The 13,448-nt window shown below is 39.7% G+C and overlaps 1 protein-coding gene across 1 annotated transcript in view; it reads right to left on the bottom strand.

The window, feature by feature from the left end:
- The window catches only part of calcrla (calcitonin receptor-like a), a 46,905-nt gene extending 33,457 nt beyond the window's left edge, over positions 1 to 13,448 (bottom strand). The window contains exon 1 of the mRNA XM_084724239.1: positions 13,264 to 13,448. The gene's annotated coding sequence lies outside the window, so the exon portion shown is untranslated. The remainder of the gene's footprint in view (positions 1 to 13,263) is intronic.

Raw genomic sequence — 13,448 nt, 5'->3', positions numbered from 1 at the left:
TGGAAGCACTGATTAACATGTTTCACAATTTTCTGACATTTTATAGACCAAACAACTATTAATCAATTAATCAAGAAAATAATTGGATGATTAATTGACATGAAAATAGTCATTAGTTGTAGCCACTGACAGCATAACAACATTCATGACTGCAGATTTAAAACTATCATTAACAGGTCACATTTTGGCATATTTGGGTGGATCTACATATGTTACTGCTAAACTGTTATAAAGTCTCTTGAAGTTCACTAATATTCATTAATTCATATCAGCAAGTTAATACGTTTAAAATATTTTGGCAGTTTACAGTGAGAGCTTAGTCCATGTGGAGTTCCTGCCAAGTTTTGCAGCAATCAGGGGAACAGTGAAAGAGGAGAAAAAGCTGTTGTTCAAATTGTAAAACTGAAAACTCATCTCAGAGTGAAAGGGTTCTCTAAACAGTACTTTTGCTGAAAATGAGAAGTTTCATGTGCATCCTACAGGAGGTGGTTTCACATCCTTACTACCACATGCAGTATGAACAAGATGAGCAAAAACATAATGAAACTGCACTTTCAAGCATCCATAAAAAGGCAGTAACACAAGTGAGTCATGCTGTGCTGAAAGTCAAGTATGTGTCAGCTTAAAAAAAAGAAAAGGTCTGCCAGTTTAATGCGAGTTTTGAAAACATTATGAAGAGGCTAACAAATTCCCAATGATGCCAAATATTCAGTGGCTGAACTCTGCAGCAGGTGCATGAGTCACAAAGCTATTTCGTGTACCGAGGGGAACGGTCTGAAAAACAGCCAAACTCAACAGCATTATCAAAGAGAAACAGTGGGCACCAGTCACAGCTCACTGGTGGAGACGGAGGCACTGTTTTTTTGTATTCAGATGACTGCTTCACAATCACGAAAATATGTCCTCAAACTAAACAGGATTAAATTAACACCTGCTGCGAGTATTGTTGCATCATGACTGTTCCATCATCCAAAATGATAATCAAAAAGAGCCCTGTAAAGTAAAATTGTGAGCTCATTCAGTCTGTATTTCTGCATTCTCTCCCATCACCTTCCAACTTTCAATCAAATAATTCAAAGAAGAAATAAAGAAATAGTTTGACATTTGGGGAAATATTCCCTTTCTTGTAGAAAGTTGATGATCATGACACTGTAAAATTTAAAAGAAAATTTGTAAAAATGTAGCTGGAGCCAACAGCTGGTTATTGTAGCTTAGCATAAAGACTGGAAGCAGGGGAAACAACTTGCTACCTTCTGACCAAAGCTAACAAAGTCCCCCTACCAACACCTCCAAAGCTCTCTAATAGAGTGCTGCAGGGATGAATCCTTTAACCCAGAAATGAGCACGTTCCCTCATCTCAAAGTTAACAGGGTTTTTTGAATGAGGTTTTGGTGAGATGCCTGAAATACGTCTCATTTTGTTCGTCTAAAACACAAAGCTATTCCCAACATGGCATTTTACTTGTACCGGGCAAGTGGGTAATCCTTATTGTTGAGCCCGGCAATATTTGTGTGATCCATACAAACCAAAATAACTTTGATTTATAATAGTCCAGCATGTAGCCTAGCTCTTCATAAAGCGACAACTTGATGTTCTTACACTTTTGTTTCTCCAAATTAAATAAACAAGACATAACATGTCAATTAGTGAGCTTTAGAGGTGCTGGCAGATGAATTGTGTTACTATACCTCTAGAGAGAGGTTTCCCTGTTTCCTGTCTTAATACTATGCCAAGCTAACTGTTGCCTGGTTGTAAGTAGACTACCATACAGACATGACAGTGGTATAAATCTTGTGTATTCCCCAAAACAAACTATCTGCAAAAGGAGATAGCAAACAGTGATGAACATCCTTCATTTCAACACCACACCATCAGCATTAAAACATCAAACACTGTGACTGTCTTCAGTTACTTTTACAGGAGGTCAGGAGTACTAGAGGTCCTACCATTGAAAAAGGATTCCATTCCAGAAGCCTGTGGTCTACGCAAAGGAAAAAATAGCACAAATACCGAGATAAAAATACAGTGGTTAAAAATAAACCGGGCTCCTCCGTGCGCTGCACCTGCATAGCTGCTAGTAATTCTCCTTGGTGTTAAGGTAAATGTTTTGATGTAGCTAGAGGGTTTCTAGGCTGTGTTTAAAATAGCCTAACTTGCTGAGCATGTGCCCACTGCCTAACCTGAGGCAGTGCTTACAGTCTGATGGGAAAGTGTGGCTAATTCCGCCAATTCTTTCCACTACAAGGAGCCCCATTTTCACAGGTCACTTGATTTTTCCTTGTCAAGTGCATTAAGTGCACTGACAAGCTGAGAGCTTCACACAATAGCTTGAGTTTTCTCAGCAGGGTTTTTCTTCCTTCCTCTGTGATATTTAGGCTTCAAGGCTGGTTGTTGCTTTTCACAGATTTTAGTTTCACGGGTGTGTGTTTTTTTTGTTGTTTTTTTTTTTTGCAGGGATTACTAGTCATTAAACTGGCATACAGCTGCAAGGAGATTATCAGGCCAAAAACTGCCCAGAGAGTTTAAATGGGTGTTAGCATGCTCCTTCAGATTTTATGTGGCTACAGGGAAATGGTTCTTTATATCAGTGGATTTCATTGACGATGCTTCAGCTCAATTATCAGCCGTCTTTCTTCGGGCTGTGGAAACATTAGGCTATAAACCCGGAAAAACGCCCTTTGGGATCTCTCTGCAAGCACCACGCACTAATCCTCTCTATGTTCAGTGTCATTCTATCCATCCAAGCATTTCCAACAGCACTCACATTCTGTGTCAGTGAAAGGAATTCTCCAATTCCCAAGGCATGTGTGCCAACACTCTGGATTCTTCTGGGAGACTCCCGTTTTTCCTTGCCCTCTCTTGGTTTCCTCCTGGGGTCACAATTCTCCCATATTTCTCCTGATTTTTTTTTAGTGATGAACAAAAAAAATGCCCAAGTAATACAGCCTTATAAAAACAGTTGTAAAATATTTATTTTCCATGTTATTATAATCAAATTTGAAATTGGACTGCTGGGTTAGGCTAAATACTGCAATCCAATTGTGTTTTCCAGATAATAATTAATATTTATTAGTCAATTACAAGTCATCTGCAGGTATCTGTTTGCAAAAAAAATGTGCATGTTACTTATTATTGTGTTATTTTCAAAGAAAAGCCTTTGAAACTTACATTTTTCTGGGGGAGGAGCTCCAGACCTCACACTTTCAAAATCCTCTCTATTTTTGAGGTCTCAAGTTTGGCAAGTATGTCCCTTAGTAAGAAATGCCACATACTTTGAAAAAGGCACTGATCACAGACAAAAATGAACATGGAGGGGTCAGTTAAAGAGCTGTAATTGTCAGCTAAAAGGCTGCAAAAACATATTCATCACAAACACCTTAGGGTAGGGACTTTAAAATTATTCTCATAGTCTGATTACATCTCGTTTGGCATTTGTTAGACCACACAAACAGTGAACACAGGGTCCTGTGAGTGGTTCCCTCCTGGTATTGCCACAACAAAAATAACCCTGGACCTCGGTCAAATGCACTTTTAAAAACGGCCCCAAGGAAGCCAAGGAATATCCTCCATGTGCTTGGTGTGGGCCCTAGACTTGACCTCCAGGGGAGCTATTCACGTCATTACTAACAGGCTCAGGTTTCCCTGTGTGCCCTGGGCTTGTGTGACAAAAACATTCAACTGCTTACATGAGTGAGCTACTATGAAAACAGAGGACACAGATCTTAAAATACTGTACAAGAACGACTGGAAAAATCTGAATTGGGAAAAATGTTGATAGCAGCCACCGGTGCCAACATAAACTAGCTGCCATAGTACAAGTGCCTCATCTTCAGCAGCAGGCTTTTTCATTACCAATATAACAAGGCAAACTGGAATTGTGGGTAGCTATGATTTAAGGGAAACAGATTTTCTATTCAGCAAATTAGCTAACCAGCCTGCAAACTGACATAACAGCTAGCAGAATCAAGCTGAACAAGACCTGTGATCATGTTTGAAGACTGAGCCATTAGCAGGAAAGCTAAGACGGGTTGTTCAAAGTCTGTGGCTCTTGTCATGTGGAGCAGGTTGTTGTCTGGCTATTACACTGTCTCAACATAGGCTGTGTACGGAAAGCAGCACGTTAGCAGGCTATGAGTGCAAGGATAGATGCTAATATTTTTTAAGCACTGGCCCCACAGGCCACCCAGCCCCTAAATTTGGTGGCAAAATTACATTTTCGGTGGTCCAAATGTAAAAACAATGCAGAAACAGAAGCTAACGCTGCGCGTTGTCCACTTTTACCATGAATTGCAATGTGATGTTACCTAAAGGCATTGTTTATGATGAAAACCTAGCTAGGCCTCTCAGCTAGTTGAGGAATCTGCAGAACACACCACAGTACATTATATCCTTAGATGTTTCATATTCCAGCCAAATAAACAACTGCTTCCATTCACTCATTTCGTTGCCATTTTTTTTAATAGTCTGGCTTTTGTGTTTCTTTTGTTCTTCTTTTTTATACATAGCGTTAGCCGTTTTATTAGGCTTAGTAGGCTTACTTTAGTAGCCCCAACTTCTCAGTAGGTAGTTAGCCAGTGATGAGTACAGTTCACTGTTTTTGTAGAACGATGGACTGAAGGGTGCAAAAAAATGGAATGTTTGTAAAACTGCAATGTTGAATTGGCGAGGGTTCACGGTATTAGGACAAAACTTGGTAGCCAGAGGGGGCCATCTACATGGAACATTGCATAACCACATTTTGGCAGCACCCAGAGCCCATCACACTTATACTGTGTGCCTTTGATATAACACAAAAACAATTTAAAATGTAAATTTTTAACTGGCTGTGTTGTCTATCTCAAAAGACTGTTTTACGACTTTGCTTTTTACAGCGGGAGCTGCTCATAATGTTCACAATAAACAAAAAAAATTATGTTCTTTGTATTTTATACACAGTCTATTGCTCTGTTATCCCAGTCTAGTAGGTGGCAGTAAAACTTCATGAAACAATACGGCTTACTTCCAAGATGTGTGATTTATGTAGCCCTTTTATTTACTACGGCCAGTAATAGATATTAAATAAAATGCTCTGGAGCTAGCCATACTAAAATTGATGATGTAAGCTGCTATGTCAATGTCTAAAACCTCCAGTGATTTGTACGTTGCATTTATCGCAGTTTCTGCCTTGATGACTTTCTTGTTCCTGTCATGATTTCATTCAGCACCAGCTTCAGGTAGCCAGCTGGAAGCCAACAGGTTACCACGAGGCAAAGTACAGTGTCATGGGAGTTGAGTCAAAGACGACAGTTACCAACATTTTTCACTATGTTGTGGTGTACTAAAAGACCCCAAATAATCGATAATTACTATAACCGAATTATTTCTAAAAAATTGTATCAGAATGATTCTGTCCCAAACTTTTTGATCCACATGAATGTCTGACCACTGGACTTAACTTTAAAAACTTAATAGAGGGCCTTCTTCCTTCTTGGACAATTTTATATTGTAATGAGTATAACAACAACACAAGTAAAGACAAATTCAATAAGATATGATGTACACACATCACATATCTGCAAAAATAACCTTCAGTTTAAAATTAATGACCAGAATAAAGCAGTCCCTCCGGGATTTCACAGGCCTTTTTTTTTTTGTTCAAATGTGATGCATGTTGCATGATTTTAGGGATTTTTGAGAATACAATTGATTATTATTTTTATTATTAGTAAAATTCATTAAAAATCAAAGTCAACTTGTTTTAGGGAAAATAAAACCACATGTTGTTTGGAGTGTTCTACATAACCTTTTCATAATCTTTTCAGTACCCGTGACAGAATAAAAAATAAAAATATAAAAAAACAGTAAGTAATAAATCATTGAGTCAGTTCGTTGAGACATACATGTATGACATTTGTGCGGGGGACTGCTATGATTTGTGGAAGGACGACACTGGATGACGTCAAATTTGTGGAAAAGTTGCAGTCATGTGCTGGTCATGCAGAATTCACAGGAATTGGTTGAGTTTGTGTTAAGTGTTGCAATTGCAAAATTGAGTGACTGATTAAGAGAACTGATTAAGAGTATGGACAATAATACACTGTGGTCCTTAAAAGTAATGTGGGATTTTTTATTAACCTTGGAAACCAATTAACTGCAATAATATGGAGAGTTTTTGGCACAGCTTACGGCAGCCTGAGTTTGACAATAGTAACAGTCATATTTTCACAGTAGAGTACGTTAGCTAATTGGGGATCCAACAGAATGTCTGCAGCAGACATTTGTTCATAGCAGCAGATAACATTGAGTGGCAGAGAGGTCCAGAGCAGTGTATGTTGGCTGGAAAGGGAGCCTTTCAATAGCAATTGAGTGTTTTGATGTAATTGTGTTAGAGGAATTAAAAAGGGGTACTGCAGGTTCACCTTTGGAAGACAAACAGACAGACATGCAGACCTTCCCAGGGACCATTTCCTCTATTCCGTATGTCAGAGGCCCCCTCCCACACAGTAAATCAGGAAGCCTGTGTCACTGACGCTTTGTTTAGCTCACACAAACATGGAACACCCTTAGAAACTGCACAGCCTCTTTTCACTGTCCTCTAGCACAGCTCCCCAGATGCTGCCTCTGAAGACATCAGCCTATGACAGGCCACACCAGGCACCTTGTGTGCTGAAATTAAACTGGAGAGGAAGAAAAATGACCCTCCATAATGTATGAGCGGAAAAATTACCTCAAAAGGTCTCACATCCCCGAAACTGTATCCAGAACCTGAAGGGAGCACTTTGACACCAGTGCATATGTGCATCACTGTGCTTTTGTGTAATATGATAACTGCAGCCTGGGGTTAGCAGACAGGAAAAAACATATAATGTATACTTGCTGATTTGATCCCAGCTGGAACACAATGAAGGTTTGACTTGAATGAGTTTGAAGGACAGCAAAAGCTGGAAGAGTATGAAATTGGCGCTCACACCCCTTAATAAATACATGTGAGTGCCTGTAGAGCGTCCACACCAGGACAAGGAGGTAAATCAATAAGAAGAAGGCTGCAGAAGCCCAGTGCGCCTCGATGATTTATGAGGGGTGAAGTTTCATGAGAGCCGTCATTACTCTTGTGACTGTGAATCGGGCGGCCTTTGCTCTCATCAGAGTTGGTTGCCAGCAGTGTTTCTAGGACGGTGGATCAGTTAAACACACACACATAATCAGTCCAATGCTGCCACAGTGTCACAACAACTGCTCCTACATCAACACATCCTCACACCTAAACACCAGAATAGATCATTTTCATTTATCCCCACAAAGAACATGTAATACTGGTGGAGAGTGCTGGTAGCAGCAGGTTTACCGGACCTTAACTGCTTATGTAGGTTATATGACATAACTCACTTGACATTACACATGTGGTTTACGTGTTAAAACTGTCGCAGTTTGGTTAGATTTAGGCACAGGTTAGGTTTTGGAAGAGATCATGGTTTGGGTTAAAATAACTGTATTAAGTATGTTGTGTGACAAAAGTGACAACATAACGCACGTAACACACATAATTTATGTTGTAAAATGGTCGCAGTTAGGTTAGATTTAGGCACAAAAGCTACTTGGCAAGGTTTAGGCAACAAAACTACTTGGTTAGAGTTAGGAAATGATCATGGTTTGGGTTAAAATAACTACGTTACATACGTCACATGAAGGAAGTGACATCTCTTCCATGACAACATAACTCACAAAACACGCAATTTACACTGTAAAATGGTTGCAGTTTGCTTAGGTTTAGGCACAAAATCAGTTTGGATAGAGTTAGGACAACAATTAATTTCAAACCCCAGTCTCCTAAGTGAACGTCCTTTACAATCAAATCCAGCTGCCCTGCAAGGTTACGTGATTTGGGCAGTCGGACTGCTTACCACGTTCGCATGCAACGTGAGAGCAACAGTTGGTGGCAGTAACTCCATGACTACTTTTTTTTCTACACAAGATTCAAACCGGGTCTCCTGGGTGAAAAGTCCTGTGTTTGTTTGAGCCATCCATCCACTGTACCTCCTCTAAATGTGGACTTTCTCACTCCTTATACTTCTCTTGCGATGTTTACTGCATCCACTCGGAGGTGCTGCCTAACAATAAATGGACTTGTCAGTAAGAACGAGCTGCTTCCAATTTTGACTAAAATGCACATTTTACTGGTGAGGACAGGCTGTTCTAAATGGAAGGCAGAAAGAAAATCACCCCTTTGCTGCAAAGCCATGGTTCTAAATTGAACCACAGAGCTACTGTATGACAGAATCCACTACAGTGTGAACGAGATTCCACTGGCACAACCCTCTAAATGCCAGTGTTTTAGGGAACAGATCCACCATGCCATGGAGATCGCAAGGGCTTTGGGAGCTTTGCTGCCAAGACCTTTGTCTCGCCCACATTTAAATAGCTGTTTTCTGGACTCAGGCAGTAAACACTCAACGTGATAGTTTGAGGCTCAAATCCGATGGGTTGCATGACATTTCCCACTGCACAATGAGCTCGTGTATTTAGCGTAAGCCTGGGCCATTGGAAGATGTCAGAGAAAAAAGGGCCTCACAGACTCATCTGACAGTGCTGCCAACTGGCAGCTTGGACGTGTTCAGGGTCCAAAGTGTCCTGATAGCTGACATACATGGACAGTGAAGTAAAAACCCAGTTTCAACAGGCTTAGTTTCTGGTCTTTCTGAACATTTGTGACAGCTTACAAATTACTACCAAGTGTAATACAGAATGAAGAAATTGTCGAAAATTGAAAATAACTGTCACAATACCAGGATTTTAAATATAGATACAATATTATTTTTATATAAAACACTACCTCTTTTGACACTATAGCAAAAAAAAAAAAGTCTTGGCACACAAAATAGCCCCCCCCCCCTTTTTTTTTTTTTTTAAATTAACAACGTGCACACAGTCCACTGTTGCAAGCCAAATTTCAGGCAGGACAATACAGAATGAGCTGAACTGAGGTCTTGAATGAGCACTTAGATAATTTCTTTTTATAACATTAGTACTTTGGATACTACAATTAAGGGATATTGTGTCATTTTAAACATGTGGTATTGAAAAAGTATCAAAGTATTGCCCACCAGCACAGATTTAGTTAACACTGTGGGAGTTATCCCTTAGTGCCTTTACACTCAAATGAGCCAAAAAGTCTGTCTGGAGCCACAATTATTATTTTCTCTCTTTTCTCCAGAGACTTTTCTTTTTTGGATTTGGCATCCAGAGTTAGCTTATGGAGACTGACAGTTAGCAACTTATTTTTTTGGTGTATACATTTTTACATTTGAAGAATGTAAAAATCACTTTAGACCCACAATGAAAAATGTTTTTAAAAAAAACAACTATTTATTTCTACATACATTTTTGAAAAAGTCACAGGGAGCCACTGGCAAAAGAGCCACATTTGGTTCTGAAGCCAAATGTGTAGACCTCTGCCTCAGTGTCTTATATATTCAAGGCAGGCTATACAGCAATACGGCTGAATTTTCGCACAATCTCACAAATCTATCTGCCTCAATCAAGAAACAACACGTAGTAAACTCGCAGGTTTTTCAGATCAAGGGCTCCCTTCTAGATTTGACTGATACAGAGCAGCACAGTATAGTTATTTACTGAACAATTCTTGATATACATACCATTCGTGATATACATACCATTACTGTTAAGTTACATAGATGGTTTTTGCCATATGGCTCACTTTGCATATAGCATATAGAGAAAAGTAAAAGTGCAGAGTAGTTTTAAGATAAATCTGGTGGGTTGTGCGATGATTCAAATTTAAAAAAACTACATAAAACTAATTTGTCCATCCATCCATCCATCTTCAACCACTTATCTGAAATCGGGTTGTGGAGGTAACAGTTCCAGCAGGAGACCCCAGACATCCCTTTCCCCGGCTACATTAGCCAGCTCTGACTGGTGGATCCCGAGGCGTTCCCAGGCCAGGGCAGAGATATAATCCCTCCACCTAGTCTTCAGTCTGCCCCGTGGCCTCCTCCCAGCTGGACGTGCCTGGAACACCTCCTTGGGGAGGCGACCAGGAAATTCTGTTTACTTTGTCCAGACTACCTCTAATATTTGTTAGAGCAGGATAAGGGCGTTTTCGCAAGTACAGACATTTTTAAATCTTCAATATTAAAATAATCAATCTTTCTGAATTTTAATTTTAACTATCAAAGTCTGTAATAAATATAAAATTACATATAGTCATTAAGATTTGAATCTGGAGAATGTTTTTACCACTTGTTCTTATTAAATGTAATTTTGTGCATCATTGTAATGATATAAAAAAAACAGGGTATTTCATGGTTTCCTCTACACAATGAAAAATTTAGACAGTAACCTTGGATGTCAATTGTGATCATACGCACAAAAGATTTTTATGACAGATATTGCAATGTGTAGATCATCTTATTCTTATCATTTTCTGGCTTTACATGCTGTTTCTCCCTGCTGCCCTCCTTCACTTCTCTCCTGATATTTACCTCCTGATACAAGACCAAGTTTATCTCTTCAAGCCTCTAAAAACTTTTCAAATAGAAGAAAAAACACTTTTCTCACTGCTCAGAACACATTCACACATGCAACTACTGATCTACTCCAACACAAAGCAATCTGCGAAGTGTGTTTTGTACTTATTTCACATGAGAGATTTCTACCTCAGTGTTCCTGTTGATTTGTCACTGGTTTGAAGAGTGAGATGATGCCATGGACTTTCTTGCACCAATCAAAATTTAACAATATCTGAATGAACATGTAATGACAGATGTGAGGCCGTCTGCTGTGTGGCCAGGTTGCTCTCAGTGAAATTTTAATCAAACAATGCACCTTTAATATTACCAGGAAAAAATGTAAGCTTGAAAACCATTTTTACAGGGACTTTAACCTGTCACGTTTTGATAGGTTTTAAAGGGACAGTTCACCCCAAAATCAAAAATACATACTTTTTTCCCTGGGCTGACATGTTATTCACCTGATTTTTTTGGTGTGGGTTGCAGAGGTATCTCAGAGAAATCGACCACAGTGAAGTATTTTCTGTCTACAATAAAATTCTAGTCAATTCTAAAGTAGTTTTGGTCAGTTCCACTGCAGAAAGGCAATAGTTGCTATGTGAAACTGCTCACAACAAGGTCTGTGGATTATCCTGAGTGACAAGGTGATGATTTTTGGAATGAGATGCTGGTTTTTCACAAAATGCATCTTATTGGTGCTTTGTGTGCCACAAGCCAAATGCCAGTTAATCCAGTTAATAATATTCAAGAGAAGGCAAACATCCCAACAGCTGATAACTCAAGAATTGTCCAACTATCTAGATGGATAAATGACACTTTAAGCCAGGGGGAAATATGTATATTTGGGTGAACTGTCACTTTCATCCATCCATCCATTTTCTGTAACAGCTTATTTTCAAAGGGTCGCGGGGAGCTGAAGACTATCACTTTCATATAAGAAAAATTTAAATTTGTAAACCATATTTACAGGGCCTTTAAACTGTCATGTGTTCAGGGCCAAAAAGTTTCTGTTTTGTTTTCCAACATTTCTCAACAAACACAACGTTTTCTGATCCAACTGGTTTTAGTTCCCCAAACTTAACCAATGTGTCGTTCTTCATTTTGTTGCAGAAGCAGATATGGTAGGGGGGAAAAGAAAACTGATTTTTTTTTTTAAAGTGCAGCGATTCAGAACAAACATTAAAGGCATAATAAACAACATTTTCCTACAAAAAAATGTATAGACTGATATGAACATAATCCCTTTCAATCATCACTTGTGACCCAGCAGAAGTGTGTGGTGGTGGCTGTATCTGCAGAGACCCTTCCCTCTCCTTACTTTCTCATTATTTTTGCTGTGCTTGAGACATTTTACTGTTCAAAAACTGTCCTGGGAATGAGACACAACAATAAACTATCTTTCTGGCGCATTTACAAAGAGTTAGAACAAATCCTACTGATTCTACCTCTAAATGCACAGCTGCATGTGCAAAACAGCACAAAGAACCTGTTGACTTTTTTACAAAATCATTTGATCATTTTACAAAAGGCTTAAACTAAACTGCAGGTAATACAACAGGCTATCTGGGAACACTTCATCATTGCAAAATAAAAATAAAATAAAATAAAACCCATGAGAAATCTGCAGCACAGCTTGTAGAAGGATTAGATCAAATTTGACATGCTGACAGACAAAGTCCACAAACGACCAATCGTCTGCTTTGGCTTCTGCTCTGCCACCTCCCTACACAATGACTCCGGAGCATCTTCCTTCAGCACAGTATCCTCTGCCAACTGGTGACCACCGCCGTTATCACGTCCTCCTCCTCCCACGCACCATCACCACCACCATCACCATCATCATTCACCATCACCATTCTTTTTTTTTTCCCTTTTTACTGCCCTGCCCACAAACTTCCAGCATGTCCAAATCTGCTGCTTATGTAACCATGCAGATGATTTAGCAACCAGTGACCACCGCTTACATCAAAGCCTCAGCGCTGAATGGAGCTCAATTACTGTGTGGTTCATCTCTTTGTACACTTTACTGCTGATTATTTCATCTATAGAATGGATATCTGGAGGATTTTATAACAGCGATCCGCGGCTATATAATCAAATATGCATGAAAGCCGAAGTTACAATTGATCCTTGGAGTTTGTATAGCCTATCAACAATGTTAATCTAATCTGCGCGATTGGAAAATGCTGCGTAATGTGTTTTATTCAGTTTAAAGAGCTTTTACGCATTACCGTAAAGCATGAGTATACAACAGGCTACAGCTGAGTAAACTCTCAGTACATCACTCGATGTACAGTGGGAAAAAAGACCCGTATACCTGATAAAGGTGAGTCAAAAAAAAACTATGTATTTGGGTATATTTATAATCATATAGCAAAAACGTTGACGCGCGACGGCCTAATGGTATCCAAAACCCACCAAAGACTGCTGTCTCACAATATTCTTCTATCACATCCATATTTTCCACATCCAGTCCTGGCAGAAGGACGATACAGATTAACTGGACCCAGTTGCGGATGTTCGTACTGGTGTTCCCTTCGTTTCTAATGGATTGAGGGCATCCCAGCGTATTCTGTTAATGCACATGCCTCGACTCTGTAATCCACGCAGATACAGTTGAAATGACCTCGATAAACACACACCGATGAACAAGATGCATTGTCAAGCCTACATTCATTCTACCGACATTTACTGCAGCTCAGTTTGGCCACAGAACACGGACGTTAACGCAGCGGACAGATCTCAGTCCTCCTACCAGAGAGTGAAATCCAAAAGCAGCAGCACAGGGGGTTTCGAATCTGGATTCGCTGGCGAGGCAATCCCCAAAGTGTCTTCTTGAGTGTCCTCGGCTTCGGCGCAGTCGGAGAAGCAAACACAGCGGACCTCCGGCTCTCAATGAGCAAAGCTGAAGCGGCTGTCAGGTTGACGTTGGAAGGCAAC

Source organism: Lutjanus erythropterus, chromosome 8, assembly GCF_056507025.1.
Source record: "Lutjanus erythropterus isolate fLutEry1 chromosome 8, fLutEry1.hap2, whole genome shotgun sequence".
Classification (NCBI taxonomy): domain Eukaryota; kingdom Metazoa; phylum Chordata; class Actinopteri; order Lutjaniformes; family Lutjanidae; genus Lutjanus; species Lutjanus erythropterus.
The sequence above is the reverse complement of the archived record's forward strand: the minus strand, read 5'-3'. Positions and strand labels throughout refer to the sequence as shown.